This window comes from Protopterus annectens, chromosome 6.part1, assembly GCF_019279795.1.
Source record: "Protopterus annectens isolate FY-2018-M chromosome 6.part1, PAN1.0, whole genome shotgun sequence".
NCBI lineage: Eukaryota > Metazoa > Chordata > Ceratodontiformes > Protopteridae > Protopterus > Protopterus annectens.
The window spans coordinates 441244117-441267610 of NC_056738.1; the positions used below are offsets into that span (position 1 = coordinate 441244117).

A 23494-nucleotide genomic window follows, 5' to 3' on the forward strand; every position below is an offset into this window, starting at 1 on the left:
CAACAGGGGAGGCATCCTCCCTCTGGGCCTGGCCTGGCTGCAGTGTAGGAATGTTTCTGTATTTTGAGGATTCTACATTGTTATTTAGTCCATTTCAATGTAGATAAGCTGATTATAAGGTAATAAAAAGCCAAATCACTGGTTTCTTTGAGGTTAAAAGTTAATGTCTTTTGAAAGCCTGGAAGTTGTTTTTCACATCTGGGAGGGCAATAAAAATAAAACAAGAACAGAGAGCAATCACTGGAAGTAGGAACACAGGCAGTAACTTGCATCCTAGCATGGATAACTTTAACTTTATGTTAGATAATGCCTGTGTTTTCAGCTGTCTTTTTGGAACAGTTGTTCCTATTAGGAGGGTTACACTTCATTATTTGAAGATGTACAGGTAATGGGAGTGTTCTGGTGTGTGTTTATTTGAGGGTTTTCATTAAAACAAAAAATCTAGTAAAATGTGAAAGGTTCAAATGGAGAGGACAAGAAACTACTGTAAAAAGATCAACCTGCCAAACGTCAGTGGGTGCATGTATCACAAAATAGACATCTAGAAAAGCTGGCATACATAATGTGTGGGAATAATACCCTTTTACCATAGTGATAACACTTTCCATATTATCTTGGAATGTGAAAGGTCTCACAGGTATAGACAAAAAGAGTAATGAATTATATTAAGAAATGCAGAGTGCAAATATCAGTGCTACAGGAGACAGATTTGAAAAGAAATGAGCATGTGAATTTGATTAAGAAAGGATTTCAAGATGGATATTCAGCAGAGTAACAGAGACAGAGAAAAAGAACAGTACCTATGCTAATTGCTAGAGGATCTTAAAAAATATAATGGTAGATTTGTTGTAGTAAGGAGCTACTGGCAAGGGAGGAGGATTACACTGGCATATATTCATATTCCACCTAAAACTGATATTATATTATGGAGCTTAAAAATTGGGAGAAATTATCAATTTTCAGCAGGGATATTACTTATAGGTGTGACTGGAATCTGATTTGCAACAATGAGGATGAATGTGGGGGCCTAGAAAGAAAAAAAAAAACAAAAGAGGGTGGATTTCTTAACAAATTTCTAAAATACTTGGTATGGAAAAATTGAATTCAGTAATATGAACTCTGAGACAATTTACAATAACTGGGGTAGACTAGAAAGACATTAGATTTTACAGGAACATATGCATTTAATGGATAGTATTGGCACACATTCATTAACTATTTCAGATAATGCACCAATAATAACCAAGATAGAAATTAGGAGTAATGAAGTAAAAATGATACACTGGTACTTATGCAAATATCTGTTGAAAAGAGAGGAATTTAAGGAATGAGTAGTGGAAATTATTCGAGAGTTATTAGGGAAGGTAGAAAATTCCTAAGAAGTTATAGCTAGTGAGTGGGATAAAATAAAAGTAGAGTTTAAAAATAAAGTAGAATTAAAAAAATGAGATATGGTTAAGAAGTAACAAGAATTATTTAGAGGGGCTAACAAATGTTAAAGCATTGCAGAACAGAGGGGATCTCACAGAAGAAGCAGAGACACAACTGTAGAATCTTAACATGAAAATAAGGGAGTACCTGGATAATATGCATGAGTTTAGAAAGACTGCTTCATAGGTTCATAGGTTCATACTAGGCTATCTGCCCTAGGGCATTTATAAGCCTAGCCAGAGTGTGTTTGGCTTTCGCCACCTATTTTAAATTAATTTTGCTATGCCCTTTTTCGAGGTTAGTATACTGTGCCTCTGTCTAACAGTGACACAGAAGTGATACCCGGGGTAAACCTACGATCTTCCATCCACTCATCAAGATTCCTCTTGAAGAGAGTCAATGAGGGACTCTGCCTAACCTGGACTGGGATTTTATTCCAGAGTGAAGGGAGCCTCTGGGTTATGAATCTGTCCCTCCAGCATGTCCTATTTATTTCAGTGCTGAGGTTCAAGTCTCTCAAGTGTGTGGCTCGATGGGATTTGGATTTTCTGAGGTGCAGCATGTCCGTTAATTCCGGGTTGGACATTGCTTTATACGTCAGGCACAGATTGCCTCTGAGCAGGTGGTATGCCACTGAGTACAGCTGGAGTTTCTTTAACCGGGCAGCATATGGCATCTGTTTGAGCCCTTTGATCCTCTTGGTGTGGTACTTTTGGGGTCTTTCCAGTTGCTGCAGGTGTCTGGTAAGGTACATCCCAAAAGGGGCATTGTACTCAATTATGGGCCTGATGAGGGATGAGTAAAGAAGCACAATGACCTCCCCTGATCTAGATGTGAATCCCTTCATGATTAGGTGGGCTATATAAAATGTTTTTCTAACCACTTTGGCCACGTGGTTGTCAAATGAGAGATTGCTATCAACTTGGGTCCCCAGGTCCCTAATTACTTCTTCTGTACTTAATGGATTACCACCTATGTGGTAATTTGTGGGCACTTTGTTTTTGCCAAAGGGGATGACTATACACTTTTTGGCATTTAGCTTGAGGCCATGGCTCTGGCACCAGTTGTCTGTTTCTATGAGGCCCTTTTGGCGGATGCTTTTGTCGGCTGGGGAGTCAGTTATGGTGTCCAGTTTGCAGTCATCTGCGAACTTAGTCAGCCACAGTCTTTCCGTGTTGGCCTGTACGTCTGAGAAATATATACTGAACAAGAGAGGTCCCAGGACTGAGCCTTGTGGGATGCCACTTGTAACTGGTTTGGAGTCTGACATGGCTCCAGCAATTCTAACCATGTGGGTTCTGTCCTTGAGCCAGTTTGCAACCCATCTAGTAACATAGGGGTTTATATTTAAGCTGGTGAGCTTATCTATAATGCCCAAGTGGGATATTGTATCGAAGGCTTTTGCGAGGTCCAGGTAGGCTGTGTGGACCACCTTCCCCTCATCAATGGCCTTGGTGACTGTTTTAAAGAAATCGACCGGGTTTAAGAGGCAGGATCTGCCCTTAACAAAGCCAAACTGGGTAGGACCCAGTGTCTGTAGGTCCCCAATATCTTTATTTATGAGGTCCATGCTGATCCTTTCCATAGCTTTGCAGACCAAGCTAGTCAGGCTTATGGGGCGATAGTTTCCAGGATCCATTGAGGCACCACCTTTGTGGAGAGGGACCACTGTTGCTGTACACCACTCTTTGGGTACATATCCTGTAGTAAGGCTGAGATTGAACAGTAACTTTATGTTTGGGTTTAGCTCTTCTTGGAGTTCTTGTAGGATGCAGCCTGGGACACCGTCTGGTCCCATTGATGCTGTGTTTTTTGATTTGGAGAGGGAGGCTCTTACCTGAGCATCTGAGATGTCAGGGGGGGGCAGCACTCTGCTGGGATAGATATTTGCCCTTTTGGTGGGAGGGGGGGAGTTTGTGCTGAACCTGTCAGCTAGGATGTTGGCAATGTCTGTGGGTTTGGTGTATTTTTTGTCAATTTGGACTAATTATGAGCATATCTGGGAATTCCCACCCAGGTTCCTAACATAACTAAAGAAAGCCTTGTGATTATCCTTAGTGTCCTGTGCAATTTTTCTCTCAAAGCTGGCCTTAGACGATTTTATGAGTGCCCGTAGTTTTTTGCTAATACTGATCAGAGATGCCTTCCCTTTTTGTGATTTTGCTCTATCATGTAGTAGCTTCCTCCTTCTATTGTATAGTTTGTTTATGGCTGGGGTCCACCAGACAGGACATCTGCCTTTGGAGGATTGGGTCTTGGTTTTATTTGGGATTGCATGATCCATGCATTCTTGAAGATGTTCATAGAATGCGTTTATAAAGGATTCTGCGGTCTGGGCCGTATTTTCCACAGGCCCGGGGGCTATGAAGGATTCCACCTTGGTTTTGAGGAGTGTGAAATTTGCTTTAGAGAAGTTTTTCACTGTGGTTTTCTGGGCAGGGGGTGGGGTCAGGATGTGAATATCCAGTGAGATTAGTTTATGGTCTAATCTTACCAGTGAGGGATACACTTCTGGTCTGGAGAATAGAGTCCCCATGTTGGTGATGATCAGGTCCAGTATGTTTTCCCCTCTTGTGGGAGTGGTAACAAGTTGTTCCATAGCATTTGAGTTTATAAATTCTAGGAACCTTTGGGCTAGGGTATTGGAGCTAGAGTAATGCTCCCAGTCTATGTTTGGGTAGTTGAAGTCGCCCAATATAATGGTGTTTGGAGAGACCTTCATATTTTCCAGTGTTCTCAGGAAGGCCGAGTGAGGTTCCTGGGTTTGGGGGTGGTGGTCTGTAGCAGGCTATAAACTGGAAGGCAGTTTTACCCACTGTTAGTTACACATGGATAGTCTCTGATGCTTCGTGCTGTGCCACCTACCTGGACGTGTGGGTATCTTTGACGAATGTTGATACTCCCCCTCCTTTTGTGGTTCGGTCCACGTTTTGGGGCCAAAAACATGGTATGAGGTATAACCTGGTAGTGCTGGGGTGCTCTCGGGAGCCTTGAACCAGGTTTCTGTTACTGCACAGATATCAATGTTCTCCATGCTAAGGAGAGTTTCGAGTGCATGCATCTTGAGGTTTAGACTTCTGGCATTGAGTAGCATTACTCTTATAAGACTCTATAAAGACTTACTGCTATTAAACAACTGATCTGATGTTGTCAGTCTTCATTCATTCTTGACAGGTGGGACACAGTTCTGACCTCTTGGAACCGACTCGGCCGACAAAGCAACTCGCGCTAGCCAAAAAACTATTGAGCTAAGGCTCTACCCATAATGCCCCTCTCTCCATTACCTCAGATCTCATTTAGTGCTCTGAAAATAAGACATGTCAGCCGATACTCTCAGCTAAGTGCCTTTGTTATGCTTTCTATATAGATATGCTTTGCTTAAAAACTTTCTAATTTAAAATATTAGATACTTCTTGTCACGTACGTGTTTAGGACATGAAAAAAGAGTCTTTGTGGGTTCTGTTCAAGCAGCTTTATTTTATACAAACACATCACTATAAAGACTTGCTGACTCTAACTTAAGTAACTTATATACAAATTAACAACTGTGATCATGCACACTCTCTCTCTCTGGCTGTTCCTTCAAGATGGCACTAAGGATTGCATGTGTCTGGGTTTATACATGCATATACAGCCCCGCATGCTTCTGAAAGATATAGCACATGCTTTATACTATCATCTACATCCTCCCTCTTTGAGAAATAGATCACGTAATTGTTATAAGACTATTTGGCATGCAGAAATCACAGGTAAACCTTAGTCATGCATTATGCAATACTAAATGCACATGTATGTACAGTCAAGTCTGTGTTGCTGTGTATTTCACACAGGACTTAGACACTCATTCATATTGTATGACATAAAACTGGTAATTAGTTTTAGCAACTGGAACAGTTTCTGTAAAATGGTTGACATGTGGAATGTTCAATTCACTTTCTGGAGTGGAGTCAGAATTTTGAACACATTCTTGTCTGGAAACAGTGTCTGACTCATTCTTTGATGTAGAGTCTGTATCACAGAAACAGTGTTGTGATTGCAATGATGATAATGATTCTGGTAGAGGAAGATGATGTTTGCGATTCCTCTTATACTCCACACCCTCAGAATTTACCAAGTAAGATCGCCGCTTGGCACAGATGCCTGTAATCTGTCCTAGTCGATCAAAACCTTTTGTTGTCTGGATTCGTAGTGTCTTTCCTTCCCTCAACAGACAATGTGATCTACTCGACCTGCCATAACTAGATTTCTGGATAGTCCACTTCTTAAACAATTGAGCCTTGATGGTTTTAGTATTCTTAGATATAGGCTGCAACAAACTTGAAGAAATAGGTAGAGTAGTTCTAGTTTGTCTGGAAAGTAGTTTTTGAGCAGGTGAACCAAGAATATCATCACAAGGTACGTTTCTGAGATTAAGCAAATTCAAGAATACATTGGTATTCTCACACTTTGACCTTTGAAGTAATTGCTTTGCACTCTGCACTGCACATTCAGCTAGACCATTGGACTGAGGATATTCAGGACTACTAGTGACATGTACAAAGTTCCATTCTTTTGCAAATTTCTGAAACAACTGGCTAGTAAATTGAGTACCATTGTCAGGAAAAAGTTTGTGTGGATTACTATGAACTGAGAAATGACGTTTCAACTTAGTAATAACAGCAGTTGAGGTTAGGTTAGTAGCAGATCATTCTCAAACCAATTTGAATAAGAGTCTACCAGAACTAAGTAGTATTGATTGTTCCACTCAAAGATATCAGTTGCTACAGTAGACCAAGGTAGTTCAGGATCTGGACTTAGCTGAAGTGATTATCTTTGCAAATGTGACCTAGTACTATTGCATACTGAAGAAGAAGAAAGAACTCTATCAATGTCTTTTGGAAATGAAGGCCAAAGTACTAATTCTCTTGCTCTTCTCATAGTGGATGTGGACCCTGTGTGACCATGATGCAAAATCTGGATATATACTTGTTGTAAGGAAACAGGAACAACAATTTTTGGACCTTTGAAAATAATGCCATCTTCCATCAGCAATTCATCTCTGCAAGGAAAATAGGTTTGCATTTCAGGTGGTACACTAGATTGCTTTGACGGCCATCCAACATTAATGTAGTGATTGAGCTTCAGCAAAATTGGATCAGTCTGAGTGTGATATCTCAACTCATCAAATCTAGTGGTATAAAAATTGCGCAATGACATCACATCAAAGTCAAAGGTCTCTGCTTTAAGGTATTCTGTTGTAATTCTGAGTGATCTGGACCTTCAAATTGAATTTCTTCACCTCCATAAGCAACAAGTCTCGCACTACTGGTTACATTGAGTTGTTCGTTAGTTCTCACTCTAGCAAATGTGCCTGCTGATATAACATTACACTTTGAACCAGTGTCTACTTTGAGCTCTGTGGAACTTCCATTAATCCGGACAGTACAAAACACTTCACTTCTTGTTAATAAGTTTATTGCATCAACTCTTTCACCAAGCACTGATACACCATCTGCATAGAAAGCTGACTGCTTCACCTCTACTTGGTCAACTTGTTTTTTTGTGCAACCTTTCTTTACAGCTGTGTGAGGCCTACTTGATTTGTAAAACTTTTGGAAATGGTTCAATTTTTTACACTTCTGACATTGTTGGCAAATTGCTGGGCACTTCTGTCTTTTAGATTCATGATTTGTACCACAGTTGTGACAGTTAACAATAAAGTTAGATTTTGGTTTTGCTGATTCATGCTTATACTGCAATGAGTGGGCGCTGGAGCTTGCACCTTTCTTGGAACTTTGTAGAAAACCTTGTGCTCTCTTTGGAAACCCTGTAGCTGCCATGTGCTTAAGCCTGCTCTTGCTTGCCATGTGTTGTATACTATCTACATTTGCCCTGGAGCCAACTGAAACCATGCTCCTGATACTTGCAAGCATACTTATATGTTTTTCTGTCACCTTATGGATTTGACAAATCTCTATGGCCTTTCTCAATGTTAAATCACTGTCACGAAGTAAAATCTTTCTCACAGCAGCACTGTTAATACCACATACAAGCCTGTCTTTTATCTGCTCATGTTTTAAATCACCAAACTGACACATTTTAGCTCTGTTTCTCAAGTCAGTTATATAAGCTGCAAATGTTTCCCCTGATTTCTGATCTCTTGTGTAAAACAAATGCATCTGTAATGTAACATTCATCTGGGGGTTACACATTTCTCTGAACTTGCACTTCAAACACTCAGGGTCTTCCCTTGATTCAGCTTGCACAACAATATGGCAGTCCGCACCTTCTCCTTCATATACTGCTGGTGCATACACAAATGAATGCTCTCTTTCTATAGCCTCTGACCCTGCTAGGTTTAGCAAAATGAATGCCCTTGTGCATGCATCTCTGTCTACATAAGCTGCTTGTATAAAAATATTGTACTCATGCTCAAATATTCTCCAAGTCTCTGCAATATTCTGATCAAATACAAGTGGTAGGGGTTTTCAAAATCCGTCTGCCATATTAACACATGCCAGCGAAGGGTTTTGCAAATAAGCAGAAATATACACACATGCACATATGCCAGAACTAATGCCAGTAATTATCCAATGCCTTTGTACTCTGAACTTATAGTTATACCTTTGTTGGGATTTTTGGAACTGTGCAAATAAACAAACTCTTAGTACTTTTGAATAACTGGACTTTCAGAAATAAACTTTTCGGATGTTTTGGTACTTTTGTAATGTCATGGTAAGGACGAAGATGCTAAAGTCATTTACCATCATTTCAAGAAACATTTGCGATCTTTACGATGCAACTGAATAACTCGAGCAATGTAATACTCTTGTAATGTTATCTTTTGCAAGAAAACACCTCTTATCAGTGTAAGAAACATGTCAAGTACAGCACATTTCGAATAAATCAAACATCTGTTGCCTTTAACTCAGTAGCTTTTTGAATTAATCGCACTCTGCGGATAACTGCATACAGCACACTGAAATGTCCCAAAAAATGGAGGTACCTTGCTAGGCAACTCTCTACAGTACGAGAAACACTCTGTAATGGTGACACTTTGCGAATAGACACACCCAGCACAAGAAACTTTTCAAAATGGCTGTACTTTGACTGTATTACATAAAATAGTTGCATTTTGCACATAATAAACTCTTACATGCACAGTAATATGCACACACTGTGAGCACTTTTACACAATTTAAGATACTTTGAATAACTCTAGTTATGCCCTTGATACAATACAAAGTTGTAGTTATGCCCATACACAGCACTTTGCCAAAACACATACAGTTGCCTTGTTTTATTTTGCTTAATGTACACCTTTTCTTTTCTTATTTTATTCGTTTCGCCCTTTTTATGCCAAATATACTTTTCTTGTGCACATTTTACTCTAAACATTCCTAGCTTTGCCTTGAACACACTCATTTTGCTTTAGACATGCTTGTTTTTGCTTTAAAGATACTCATTTTGCGTTACTGTTAATCGTTTCATTGAATACTTTTATCTTAAACATTTTCTTTAGTTAACAAACATTTTGTACTTTCCGCTAGCCTCATAATGCAGTTTGTGCCCTTGTAATGCCATTTTTTGTCTTTTGTGTCAAGTAGTTTGCGTTATTTCTCATTACTTTTAATTCTTTCTGGCTATGTTTGTGCTCTTTTCTCTTGGTTTTACCTTCTCTGTCGTCTTTGCATCTCATGGCTCTGAGTATTCTCTCTTCCATCCCGGTTCTGATACCATGTTGCTTTCATGTTCAGGACAGGAAAAAAAAAAAAAGAGTCTTCAAGAGTTCTGTTCAAGCAGCTTTATTTTATACAAGTACATCATTATAAAGACTTACTGATGCTAACTTAAGTAACTTATATACAACTTAACAACTGTGATCATGCCTGCTCTCTCTTTGGCTGCTCCTTCAAGATGGCAATAGGGATTGCACGTGTCTGATTTATACATGCAAGTACAGCCTTGCATGCTTCTTAAAAGATATAGCACATGCTTTACACTATGATCTACACTTATCTTCTATTTCCTTGAGTGTGAATGTTTTTTCATATTAATGTACCCACCCTTTTTACCAAACGGTATTTCTCATTCCCATTTTTAGTAACTTCCTTCCCCCCATCTCCCTTTTTACCTTTGGTAATTCTTGGATACCATCGTTGGTATATTTTTTCACTTTCCTTCCCTTTTTAGGTAGTTCTGAATACCATTGTTGGTAGATCTTTACATTTATGTCTTTTTTACTAGTTTTCTTTGTGTGTGCGTGTGTGGGTGTGTGTGTGTGTGTGTGTGTGTGTGTGTGTGTGTGTGTGTGTGTGTGTGTGTGTGTGTGTGTGTGTGTATGTATGTTTTGAAATGATGGATAAGCAAAAAGGTACATCAGGATTTAAACAATGTCAAGACTGTGATAGAAAGATGCACAATTCAGATGGGCATCTTTCGGTGTATACTGTTTGGGTGTGCCTCACCAAGATACTGGATGTAAGATCTGCCAGGGGTTTCAGTGCCCGTACTCTGGCAGAATGATGCAGCAAGCTTATCTTGAAAGGATTGCTGAAATCCACCTTTGAAGAAGCCTGCTCTAATCCACAGATGTCTAAAGTGTCTATACCCGAGTCTAAAAAGAGAAGCTATTCTATGCCAACCTCACCATTGGCACAAGCCTTAAAACTGCACAAATCAGCAATTGCATCTGTGCCTTCAGAACTGAGGCCTAAAGTTCCTAAAATGACTGAGAAACTACCTTTGGCACCAATGGTTCAGTCCTCATCATACCAATGGTTTCTGCATGGATACTGACTACTTTGGCACCAACCATTGCTTTGGTGCCGATGACCACTTTGGCACCATCAATTTCTTCAGTACCAGTTTCACTCTCTTCTCATTTAGTTCTGGCTTCCCACTCTGCACAGCAACCTACTGTGCCAAAAGTTGAGACATTTATACCCCACAGGGCCATGTATCCTCCTTCTGTGGACTCACTTTTGGGTCAACTCCCCAGCCCTTTTATTGATAGCCCAGAGTCTCCATCGAGAATGTCGAGCCATTCATCCAGAAGTCTTTCTGAAGTGGACATCGTTAGGTTGGTGGACCAGCTTTTGGCAGCCAGGGGTCTTCCCGCACCTAAGCAGACCTCTCTGCCTTGTGGAGCCGAGGCATATTCTCCAAGGACTCCACCAGGCTTTCCTCCTTCGACCTCCTTCCATGGTTTGGAGCTCATCACTTCAACTATCCTGGTACCAGCTGTCTCTGTGTCGATGGTGGACCCTACCTCAGCACCAGGGTCATCTCTGATGTCTTTGACACCATTGGATCCATTGCACACTCTGGACCATGGCTTGGCTGTTGGCTCCGGGAGCTTCTGTACGATTCTGGTTGTCACTATGGCATTTTCTTTGGCTCCCGGGGCCCTGACAGTTTCAAAGCCTCCGCTGGCTCCTGTTTTGGAGGGCAGCTCATCAAAGTGGGGAGTGACCCTGGTTCCAAGGTTGTCTTTCTCCAGGCTTGCATCCCTCTTCCAGTGGGCTTGCCTTCCAGATCATAGAGAGAGCTTTAGCCTCAGCAGAGTTCCAGCTGGCTCCTTCTACATCAGAGTGTCACATTTTTGCATCCTCTGGTTCGCAGCTGTTACAATCTATCATGTCCAGACAGAGGGCACTGGAGCTGCAAGACATCCCTGTTCAGGGTCCCTCTTCTTTGGAGTTTTCCTCAGAGATCCCTGCTGAGGAAACCCCCTGTAAGAAGACTTGCAAGAGGAAGCATCTAAATTGTCCAGAAGAATCTGTCATGGGAGACACAGACTACAATGAAGGGGAGAGTTCTCCTGGTCACCTCCTGAAGATGTCTCCTTTGGAGACATCCTAGAAATCCTAAAACAGAGAGGAGATTGGAAGCCCTCAAACCCATCCTCTGAGGAATCTGTGTTCTTTTAAGCATTTCATGCCTGCCCATCTACTTCTTGGGTGACCCGACCCGCTGATGATCTAATTAAGCTGATCATTCAGCGGCTGTGGAAGCCTGCTAATTCCATAGAGCCCATTCCCTAGAGACCAGATAAAATTTTGACAGCTCCAGAAGACCAACCACATTGGGGAAAGAGTTTAGCAGTAGATGGCATGGTGGTGGCAGAGGCCACCAAAAATAAACTCGCCAAGGAGAGTCCTACTGTCCATCTTCCCAATTGAGAGTTTTGGATGATGGACAAGTTTGGGAAGCAGGTCTTTTTATCATCGATCTTTGCTTTAGGTCCTTGAATTTCATGGCACATTTCAATAGACTCCAAAGGGATCTGATAACTGAGCTTTCGGACACCCTTGCAGGAGCTGTGTCTGACGAGGTTCGGGATAAAGTTGCCTCTCAGCTTGCCAGCCTGGTGTCTATCTCAAACTCATCCATGCAGCTCATTACTCATGCAGCCAAAGCGACATCTAGGGTAACAGGTACAGCAGTTGCCATAAGGTGTCATGCCTGGATGCGGTTGTCTGCCTTCGCAGGGCCTTTCAAGTCTTCCTTTGTCACTGCTCCTGTTGACAGTTCCTCTTTATTTGGCCCTAAAGTTAGACACACAATAGACAGGTGTGAAAAAGATGGAAAGACCCTTTCTGCTTTATGCATTCATTTTTCAGCTTCTCAACGATCCTATTCTAGAAATCAGAGGAGTGGGAAAATGTGGTTCAAGAAGTCGCAAGGGCCTTTTCGAGACACACATGGTGAGTACTCCCCTCGGGGCAGACAGGGAACTCTAATGGAAGATGCCCTCCCCATGGCAGAGGGGTGTGCATAATCAGGGCTCTAGAAATTCCTTTTCTGGACAAACATATCAGTGCTCCTGAATGGAGGCCCGATTGCTTATCTCTGGAAGCAGTCGGGGGAAGATTTTCACTTCACCAAACAGCTTGGCTCATGATAACCTCAGATACTTGGTGAAAAGAATTATCACCCAAGGTTACCAGATTCCCTTCAATCTTTTACCAAAATCCCAAATGCAAATTCCCGATGTTCCACCCAGTCAGTGGTATCTAGCAGCAGTAGAAATTCAAAAGCTGCTGCAGCAAAGAGTCATCCAAGAGGTCCCACCAGACCAGATAGGGTACAGCTTTTACAGTGCCAAAAAAGACAGGGTACGGGAGACCAATTCTAGATTTCAGCCTACTCAACAAGTTTGTTCGACAGACAAAATTCCAGATGGTCACAGTTCAGTCTATCCTTCCCTTTCTGGAGAATAATAATTGAATGTGCTCTGTAGACCTTCAGGACGTGTATTACCACATAATGATGGGCAAATGCTCCAGAAGATATCTCCTGTTTTGGCTGGGAGTCAGTCATTACTAATTCCAAGCACTGCCCTTCAGTCTCACCACAGCCCCCAAGGTGTTCACCAAATGCATAGCAGTGATAACAGCTCACTTGAGGCTACTCAGATTCTGAGTGTTTCCATACCTAGATGACTGGCTCCTCACTGACCTCTCCAGGCATCTACTGCTTTATGCCACAGACTTCGTGCTACACCTTGCCAAATCGGTATTTCAATCAACAAGGAAAAGTCACAGTTGACTCCTACACAGGATCTAGAATTCAAAGGAGCAAGACTAAATACAGTGTCTTGTGTAGCCTCCCTTCCCCAACACATGGCTGCAAAAACTAAGGTCACAAGTTCAGACAATCATTTCCTGAATTAAGGTTCCTGCTCACCTGGTAATTCAAACTCTGGGAACCATGGCAGCAACTATAACCTTAGTACCCCTACCAATGTATCACATGAGGCTGCTGCAATGGCTGTTGGTGTCACAATGGTCAATTCTAACTCACTTGATATCTCATCCAATTCTGATAACAAATCACTGTAAAAAGGATCTATCTTGCAGGATGAAGTCAGAAGAAAACTTATGTGGTCGCACTGTTTCTCCCTGTCTGCCAAAGCCAAAGTGACCATGGATGCTTCCCAAATGTGATGGGGGTGGGGCATTTTCTGGGAAAGACTGTTCAAGGCACTTGGACCCAACAAGAGGCCAATTTGCACATCAATGTCCTAGAATTGAGGACAGTGCTTTTAGCACTGCAAGCATTTCAGTCTGTCCTTCCTTCCAGGACATTTGCAATCCAGTCAGACAAAATGTCAGTAGTCTGGTACATCAACAAGCAGGAGGGAGCCAGATCCTACCCCCTATGTTGGGAAGCCCACAGGATTTGGCAATGGGATATTGCTTTCAACCGCTTTCTGATAGCAATGCATATCCTGGGAAACTCCAACTTGATTGCGGACAAATGAAGCAGATGCTTCCTCCTGCCTCACGAGTGGTCTCTCAGTCACAACATAGTGATGAAGATCTTTCATCACTGGGGCCAGACTTGCTGCAATCTTTTCAGCTCTCCAATAAACAATAAATGCAGCAGTTATTTTGCCCTAATTCCCCTGCATGGAGAGTCCCAAGAGACGAGCTTTTCCTCGACTGGCCCCTGAGACAACTTCATGCCTTTCCCCCTACTCCACTAATCTCCCATTTTTGAGTAAAGCCCAAAGGTTGAGAAGCAAAGTAATTATCTTTGCACTGTACTGGCCCCATGAGGTCTGGTTCCCCTTCCTTTGACCTCACCTGGTTCACTGTCCTTAGATTCTTGACCAAGCTCCGGACCTGTTGTCCCACCCACAGGGATTGGTGCATTCCAGTCTCCACAATCTTAAGTGGATGTAATTGCCAGACAGAATAACATACCTTCCTCAGTACAAAAGATTCTTCTGGCTTCCCATAATCCATCCACTAGGAAACTTTACCTTAGGAAATGGAAGAGATTTTCAATTTGGGCCTGTACTAAGCACATAGACCCCTTTTCAGCATCGGTTGATAAGGTCCTGGAATATTTAGCATTGCTATTTGAATCGGGACCCTCTACTTCCACAATTAACATCCAATCATCAGCTATTTCCAATTTTTATAAAGGATATGATGATTGTTCACTCATCATTTATGCAAAATTTTTCTTAAAGGTGCTTTATATCTTAAACCCCCTTCATAGTTCCTATAGCACCATGGGATTTGATTCTAGTTCTACAGTGTCTAGTTTGACAGCCCTTTGAGCCAGCAGCTACTTGTGACCTCACATTTTTGTCTTGGAAAACCCTCTTCCTGGTGGTTGTCATATCTGCCAGGAGAATTTCTCAATTACAGATTTTATGTGTGAGACATCCTTATATCATTTTTCACAAGGAGAGATTGTCGCTAAGAATTAATCCATCCTTTCTCCCCAACGAGGTATCAGAATCAAATATTAACCACTCTATAGACTTGCCAGTCTTCTTTCCAAATAAAGGTGAATACTGCTTGCTGGATGTCTACAGACAGTTATGTTTTTACCTGAACAGAAGAAAACTTTCTAGGAAATCAGTCCAATTATTTGTATTTTTTTCAGGACCCACATTGGATAAACTGGTCTCAAAAGTTACCTTATCAAGATGGCTTAGGGACTGTGTTACCTTTGTCTTCAATCAGAATAAACTCAAACTACCTCCTTCAGTTAGAGCGCATTCCACCATATTTGTATCCACTTCAGCTCTCTTTTATTCCAAGGCCTCCATGGAAGAAAGATGTGCAGCTGCAGCTTTGGCCAGTCCTCATACCGTTATCACTCATTACAAATTTGATATGGTCTCCAGGGGAAGAGCATCCTTTGGCTCTATGCTTCCTTCCCACCCAGGATTTAAAATAGCTGGGGACTGTGAATGAAGATTGACAACATCAGATAAAGAAGTTATGTCCTTGCCATAACATTCCATCTGTGTTGTCTGTTTTCATTCATTCTTGACATGCCACCCTCCTGCCCCCTCCAAAGGACTTCTGGAGGATCGGACATTTGTCCAGGGAGTTTGCAGGGTTCTACCTTAGACAGGGCTTCTGTCTTTTCTATACCTGGCTGCAAACTTGATCTGAGGTAATGGAGAGAGAGGGATTGTGTGTTGAGCCTTAGCTCAAGAGTTTTTTGGCTGGTGCAATCTGTTTAATGGCTGAGTTGGTTCCAAGAGGTCAGAACCAAGTCCCCATCTGTCAAGAATGAATGAAGATCGACAACACAGATAGAAAAATTATGGTAAGGACATAACTTTTTTTTATAATAACTTGAGCACAAAAACTTTCAGCACAACGTAAGCAACAGAAAGTAGAAAGGTTGTTGCCAAACTTAGGGAGCATATAACAAGAAAAATAAACAGTGATCCTTTATAGGTATTTGCAATATTTTGGAACTTTTATGAAAATTTGTATAAAGTAGAGAAAAAGCAAAACTGGAAATATTTATGGAAGCCTTAAATATACCAAGGTTAAAAGTGGATGTGGCTCATCAATCAACACTTAAGATAGGAGATGAGATAAAATGGTGGCATATAATCAGTCTGCTGAAAAGTCTCCATTAATAGATGATATTCTGGTGGAAGTTTGGAAGCTAGGAGGGAAGAAAATGATAAAGATTTGGAAGGGGTAACCATTTGAAATGTAAGGACCCACTAGAGTGAGTCCCAAAAACCAGAAACTGAATGGCTGAAAAAACAGCCTTACACATACTAAGTCTGAGATGCCATTTCTCAGAATATTCCCTTTTCTCAGAGGTATGGTGATCTTGGAGTTGGTATACATAAGTTTAGGATGTGGAAGAAAGTTTTAAAGAGCAGAGCAGTTTTCAAGATTCACTCTTCTCCTATGTTGTCATCCTTTTTTTGGCTTTTCAGCACTCAGCATTTTAAGTGCCAACATTTCAATAGGGAGCCCCTGGAAGGTTTTGCTTAACAGTCTTTTAAAAGGAGGGGAAGAAACAACATACTGAAAAAAAGCTTTGATGGCTGTAATACCTAAAGACAGTAAAGACCCATCAGATCCAGCTTTATTTGACACTATTACCTATCCAGTCTGCATTTGTATCAGTAGTCTCCATTTTGATCAGTCGTTCCATAATTGAACAGTATGTTCCAAAAATCTGGAAAATAGCTTACATACACCACTTCATAAAGGAGGGACATGTACAGAACTTTCTAATTTTAGGTCAATAGCAATCTTATCTCCACTATCAAAAATCTTAGAAAAATGCATCCATTCCCAATTCCTGAACTATTTGCTATCCAATAACCTTTTGACTAATTCCCCAACATGACTTCCAGCTGCTACAGTATCACTCCAGCTCTCCTAACCTTCACAAACACCATCAACCAATACAGAAATGAAGGTTATCTGTTCTTCTCCATATTCCTAGACATGTCTAATGCATTCACTACTGTCTGCCACCAAAAGCTTTTTAATGAACTTTCATCCCTTAATTTAAGCTACACATCCCTCACATGGTTCCATAGTTACCTATCTGGCAGACAACAAGCTGTAAAATGGCATTGTGCTTTATCCTCTACTTGTTCCACAAGGTTCTATCTTGAGTCCACTCCTATTTAACATTTTCATCAACAGGCTCCACAGTACCACTCACAATTTTACAGTACGCAGATGATTTCACACTTATGTTTTCTGCCCCCTCACTCTCTAAACTCATAAAAATAACCCAATTTTCCTTCACAGCATCAGAATCCTGGCACTTTCACTCTTTTTTTTTTCCAAAATCTCTTTATTTCAATTTTCTTTTTTTCCAAATAATAACAAAAATACAATAACTCAAAAACACAAATAAACAATACAAATACATATGTAAAGAAAACAGACAACAATCTCGTTCTGAGAAAATTATACACACACACACACACACATATATATATATATATATATATATATATATATATATATATATATATATATATATATATATACACACACACAATATATACACTAGAAGTCACTACATCGTCAAGTAGAGTATCAGAATTCTTATGTTCATTTGGTCTCATAAGGGATAGTGGAATGGGGATAGTCTATATAGAAAGTAAAGATAGAAATTCAACCATTTATTGTATGGTTGGGGAAAATATCTAGATACACATATACTAAGAGAAGGGGGAAGATGCAAGAAAACTGGTTATACTACATTTCATTTCTTATTAAAGGGATAGCTTTCCATGTCAATTTGTGGGTGATTTTTATTTGTCAAGAATTATATCTAGTAAGTAACCCCAATATTTTGGTAATAGCGTTTTTTTTGTTTTTGAATAAACTAATTTGTGAGATGAGATATATTTGATAGCAAGATTGCTAAAATGTTCCCATGTAATTGGTGACATGAACTTCCAATTCTTTGTAATAAAGAATTTAATAAGGGCACACATCGTAATAAAAACATGTTTTGGGGAGAACAAAATGGCTGCCATCCTATAAGCAGTGTTTTCACATAGCTCTGCCACTTACCTGTAATAAAACAGCTAATTTTAAGGGACGAGAGACTTTTCAATTAATAATAACCTCACTGAAGTGTCAAGAATCTTACCTGATGAGTCTACCAGCGTCTTGAGAAGGCTTTTGAGGGACTAATTTGAAGGATTGTGCTTGATCTGTCTGTCTCTTCTACTGCTTGCCCGAAATACATGTGCTCTGGACCTCAGAGGCCTTCCTTCTCCTGTGAATAAAAAGGCATTAAAAAGTATATACAACCATGTCAAAGGAGCTGGATCATATGGAAACCCAAATCACCAAAGCAAAATTTTCAACTATAACATCTCCAGAAAAAGAGGTAACCTCGAAAAGGGCCAGAACTGCTAAGCAACAAGAGGCACCAAAATCAACACCATCATCATCTAAGGGAAAAAATGATTCCAATAACATGGAGGAGTTAAAGATTGCTCTGCAACCCATTCAAACAGCAATTCAAAGCCTCTTACAACAGCTCAAAATGTTTAATGAATCCATTGATAGGATCTTAACCAGAATGGATAAAACAGAAGCAAGGGTGCTGGACAATGAGGTTAAAATTGATCAGTTACAAAAAGATCAAAAAAATAATGACACAAGCATAAACAACATTAAACAGAAATTAATAGACCTCGAAGCCAGATCCAGACGTAATAACCTCATCCTTAGAGGCATTCCGGAACATATTACACAAATGGATTTACTGGAGAGCATTTCTGAAATATTTTCTTTATTCCTGGACAAAGAACCTCTTTCGGATAAAATAATAATAGAACGTGCCCACAGAGCCTTAAGACCAGCTAATGACAATTTCAAACCGAGACCTGTATATGTTAAGATCCTAAATTACCAGCATGTGAGCAAACTAACAATAGCAGCAAGGAGAAAAAAATGCATAGAATGGAAGAGCTCAAAAATATTTCTCTCTCCTGACCTTCCAACCCCAATTAAACTGGAGAGGCAGAAACTAGCTCCCTTCTGCGCCTATCTAATCAAAAAGCAAATTAGATTTCAAATGCGGTATCCCAACACCCTCACTTTCTCTCACCAGGGTGTTCAGCTCTCGGCACAGAACTACAACGAAGCAACTGAGGTGTTTAAGAAAGCATTTAACGAGTGCCCGGACCAAACAATGCAAAAGATGTAATTTATGTCCTGCAGATCGAGTGGAGGGATCAGTATCAGTATTATCTTAATTTGCTTGAATCACTAACTTACCTCGCTAGCTGGTCATTTCGATGCCATCACATTATTCTGCTTTGGAATTGTAAGGTCCATTACCCTCGTGGTATCCTATGGTTTAACCCTGCCCTCCAAGGTCGTCGCCATGTTGTTTAATCTTCTGAAGATACTTTGACCTCTTAATCTCCCTTGATCCCAGTGGTTTCTTAAAGGCATATAACCCCCTAGCGCTTATGAGGCATCCTGAGAGCTACTTGGTACGTAATCTCGAGATTTCATTCTACAGTCTGTGGAAGTAATCGCTATCTGGAGAGATATGTATGTCGAGGTTACGAGTCTTCCAGCACTAACCCTCTCAGATGCCTTTTAATGACAGATACTGTGTCCGATTAATAGCACGCTTCCCACACAGGTCACTGCTGCTTATCTAGCAGTCATGCGCTGCCTTAATTTTTTTTTTCACTTTTTCGTGGGATGGTCTTCTTAAACAGACAGTGCCACTAGACTTTTTAGAAGCATCATAAATAATAAAACTGTCTGCACTATCGTCGATATTTTGTATGGAAGTAAGGTCATGTTCGCCTTTAGAAATTTATGTTGATTGCTAGGGGCAGTGTTTTCACATTTTCAGCAATGCTAGGGATGAATTGAAGGGAGTAATTGTCAGGGTCAGGTATAACAAACTTCCCTCCTACTTCCTAAATGGGAGTAAGCTGTTTACGATAGCTTTTATCAATCGTTAATGAAATACTCCCCCTCTTCCAGAGCGTGTGAGGAATTTCATTCATAAAATTAGGGATCTGTGAGAGAATTGTGCATTACAACTGTTGAGGAAGGTCTGAACAAATTAGCAACAACCGCTCAGAGTGTGAGGGCATATGTAAACATTGGTGATGCCTCTCAGGACACACTTGGCAGTTATATCTCTCTTTCTTTAATATGTTACCCTGTTAACGGAAAGGATCCGCTGTGTATGTACCTAGGAAATATACAGCAAATTTGAATCTACTTCATACCTCTCGCTCTTAATAGAGGTGTTTAGTGTATTTAAGGGAAAAGACCCCCCCCCCTTTTTGGAGACAATATGTACATAATGTATGTTGGGGGAGCGAATTAATAAGACCGGATGAGTTGTCATGCATATGAGCACAGGCAAGAGGTCATTATTACATAAAAGGGCACAAGCAAGTTTTTAGAGGACAGCATTATTAATGCATTTACTGATCCTGGAGGACAGATTAACGTTATCATAGGTTCCTAAAGTTTCATCATTACTCCAGTTTTGACCATGGGGTATATAGGCTAACACCTGCGGAACATGGGTTTAGGTGAAGTATTATTTTAGCTAGTCAGATCATTACTTTAATGTTAATAAGTCTTTGGGGAAGAATTGGAATCTCGTGGTTATGCAGAAGGTTTATAACTCTCAAACAGAGGTTTAGAAAAGAGACTTGTAGTGTGCTGAAGAAAATGATAATACTCTTTGTTCAAGGATTCCTGTTATATCCTAATGGCGGTTGGGGAAAGATAGATGGAGTCTCTTGTGAAGTCTATTTTGTGAGCTTAACTTTACTGTTGTAAATAATTTGATGGAAGGAAGCATGTTCAAGGCGTGTTTCATTCTTGTTAGGGCCAGTTATAAGGCTCTGGTACTAGGTCCAGTAATAGTTTCCTAAGTTTACATATACCCTAATGGGGGAAGTCCCCCCCCCCGATTATAATGAGAGCCTCATTTCAAACATATATAAGCTCATTTGTGAAATCACAATAGTATTCTATAAGATGTAAATTAATTTCTGTTACTGACTAGTCCCTCATGAATTCTTTTACTATGGCGGAGCTATAAGTATGTTTAAGCACTGCATGGGTTTGCTATGCATTTCTGTTCATGGAGTTTTAGGATTTATTCTCTGGGAATAATGCATTTCACTCATTGGGTGGGATCAAGGCTATGTTACCTCATTTTCCCAGACCCTTCTGGGCTTAGGGGGAGGTGGGTAGGCACCGGGTTTAAGCAGGAAGGATTTATCATACTTGCCCTCATGGTCATGCTACAGTACCACAGTAATGAACAGTGTAGTTTTAATTCCCCAATACATATGCTATACTTAACCTATTTAACTTAGCTAGAAGATGTGGGACTTAGAATCCTGGAACATTAAAGGGTTACAAACACCTAATAAAAAAAACTTTTTATGCATCTGACTCTTAAATCTACCGCTAATATTACTTTTCTTCAGGAGACGCATTTGTTGAATCAGCAATGGGAACAAGATAAATCGAGGCCTTGGATCAAAAAGATCATAGCCTCAGGAGGCACTTCTAATAGTGCCGGGGTGGCCATTATCATCAAAAATAGTTTTCTGCTAAATATAGTAAAGATGGGTTCAGATAATGAGGGTAGATGGTGTTACTTCACTACAACATACCCTATTTTTAGATAAACCTATTCTCCTTATCAACATATATGCCCCTTGTACTTCTCAACAAATTTTTTTCATGAAGTTATACAACCTCCTCACCTTATTTCCCAACCACTACTATATTGTGGGTGGAGATTGGAACTCGGTGCAGGACCCCAAAATGGATAGATCGAATCCCAAGGCTAGATTTAATTTCTCTGCTCATAAAGCCTTAACTGAACTGAAAGAAGATTTTAACCTATTTGACCCGAGTATATATCTGGATCCTGCTCAGAAAAAGAATAGATTCACTTTCTTTTCTAATTGCGCCAAAAGTTGGTCTAGAATAGACTTTTTTCTTATTTCCTTGGTCTTTCATAGATTGGATATCTCCTTTAACCAATCTCCTAGATCTCTCTCCGATCATTCCAAGATCTCCCTATGTATTCACCGACACATCAAAGGTCCAACAAACAGAACAGTTATCTGGTGGCGAATGAACCCCAACCTTCTTGGGAGAGAGGATATTACCTCTCAAATTGAAGAATACCTTGATGAATTTCTTAAATCTAGTGACTCCTTCCAATCTCCCTTAGACTGTGAATGGGCCGCGATTAAGTCAATGATCAGGGGTTTCCTTATTAACAAAGCCTCATACTATAAAAAACTCCGTAACAAAAAAGAACGAGACTTAACTTCTCAGCTTCATAAAACAGAAACTGAGATTCAAGAAAAACACACCCCGTTTTTGGAAGAACGTATGATCCATTTACAAAAAGAACTAATTTCCCTGCAAGCAGATAGCCTGAGTTTCCATGAGATTAAATCGTTGGCCATATATGCAGATTTAATACATTGTCCCTCTAGATTTTTGGCCAGGGTGATCAACCTAAGTAAAACCTCTACATTTATACCTGAGATTCATTATCAAGGCAATGATTTCCAGAAATCTAATGAAATCATTAAAATATTTGAAAATATATTCACTCAAACCTATGGGCCCACCGAAAACATTGTAAGTGAAACAGAAATACAATCTTTTCTTAATAACTTAACATTTCCCAAACTAACGGAGAGACAAAATAAATTCCTAGAGAGAGACAATAATACACAAGAAATTATATCAGTCATAAATAACCTTAAACCTAACAAATCCCCTGGCCCCGATGGGTTTACGGCTGAATTTTATAAAGCATTCATTATGAAAATCTCCAAAGTGTTGTTATTGTTGTTTAATTATATTACTTCCAACGGATTTAAAGATATTCATTTAAACGCTTCTAGAACTATTTTTCTTCTTAAACATAATATGGATCCTAAAAACCCTGGGAGCTACAGACACATATCTATAATTAATTTGGATATGAAAATTTTGGCCATGGTCTTAGCTAATAGGCTGAAAGCTGTTATTCCATTTATTGTCTCTTCCGAACAATCTGGTTTTATCCTGGGTAGGCAAACTAATGACCAGACCTTATCGCTGGAAGCTATGATTTATCTATCCACTTTAAGCAACCTCCCTATTTACGCCTTAGCGGTAGATGCCTCTAAGGCTTTTGATCGCCTGAGTACAAAATTTTTATTTGACTCCTTACCTTTCTTTAACATCCCAAATTCATTTATAGGCAAAATAAAAACCCTTTACTCCATAGCGTACACTACTCTACAAATCAATAAACAATCATCTAACAGAATCAAAATTGTTAACGGGGTCAGGCAGGGCTGCCCCCTTTCCCCACTTCTTTTTAACTTACATATGGAACCATTATTCATGCTTAATAAACAAGCTACTTTCCATCATCCCCCTATCATTTATAACTCAAATATTTCTCTATCGGCATATGCAGATGACCTAAACATATATTTCACTCTCCCCGGCTCTGACCCAAATAAAATATTATCTTCCATTAATTTCTTTTCCAACCTCGCAAACTATAAACTTAATAGAGAAAAATCCCTAATATTCCCCTTAAATATCCACTCTATGATGCCTAATATAATTTCAAGAACAGATATCAAAACTAAGGATCAGCTGCACTATTTAGGTATATACTTCTCTCAAGGAAACCATAATTACTATCAGGATAATGTAGTCAAGTACTGGTCTAATGTTCAAAATGATATCAGTAGATGGTCTAGGCTTAAGCTCCCTTTTTTGGCCAGAACTACAATTAT

The 23494-nt window shown here is 40.0% G+C and overlaps 1 protein-coding gene across 2 annotated transcripts in view; it reads left to right on the top strand.

The window, feature by feature from the left end:
• Nucleotides 1–23494, top strand: part of SPEG (striated muscle enriched protein kinase) — a 2687905-nt gene that overhangs the window by 1794817 nt on the left and 869594 nt on the right. The gene's annotated exons all lie outside the window — the stretch shown is intronic.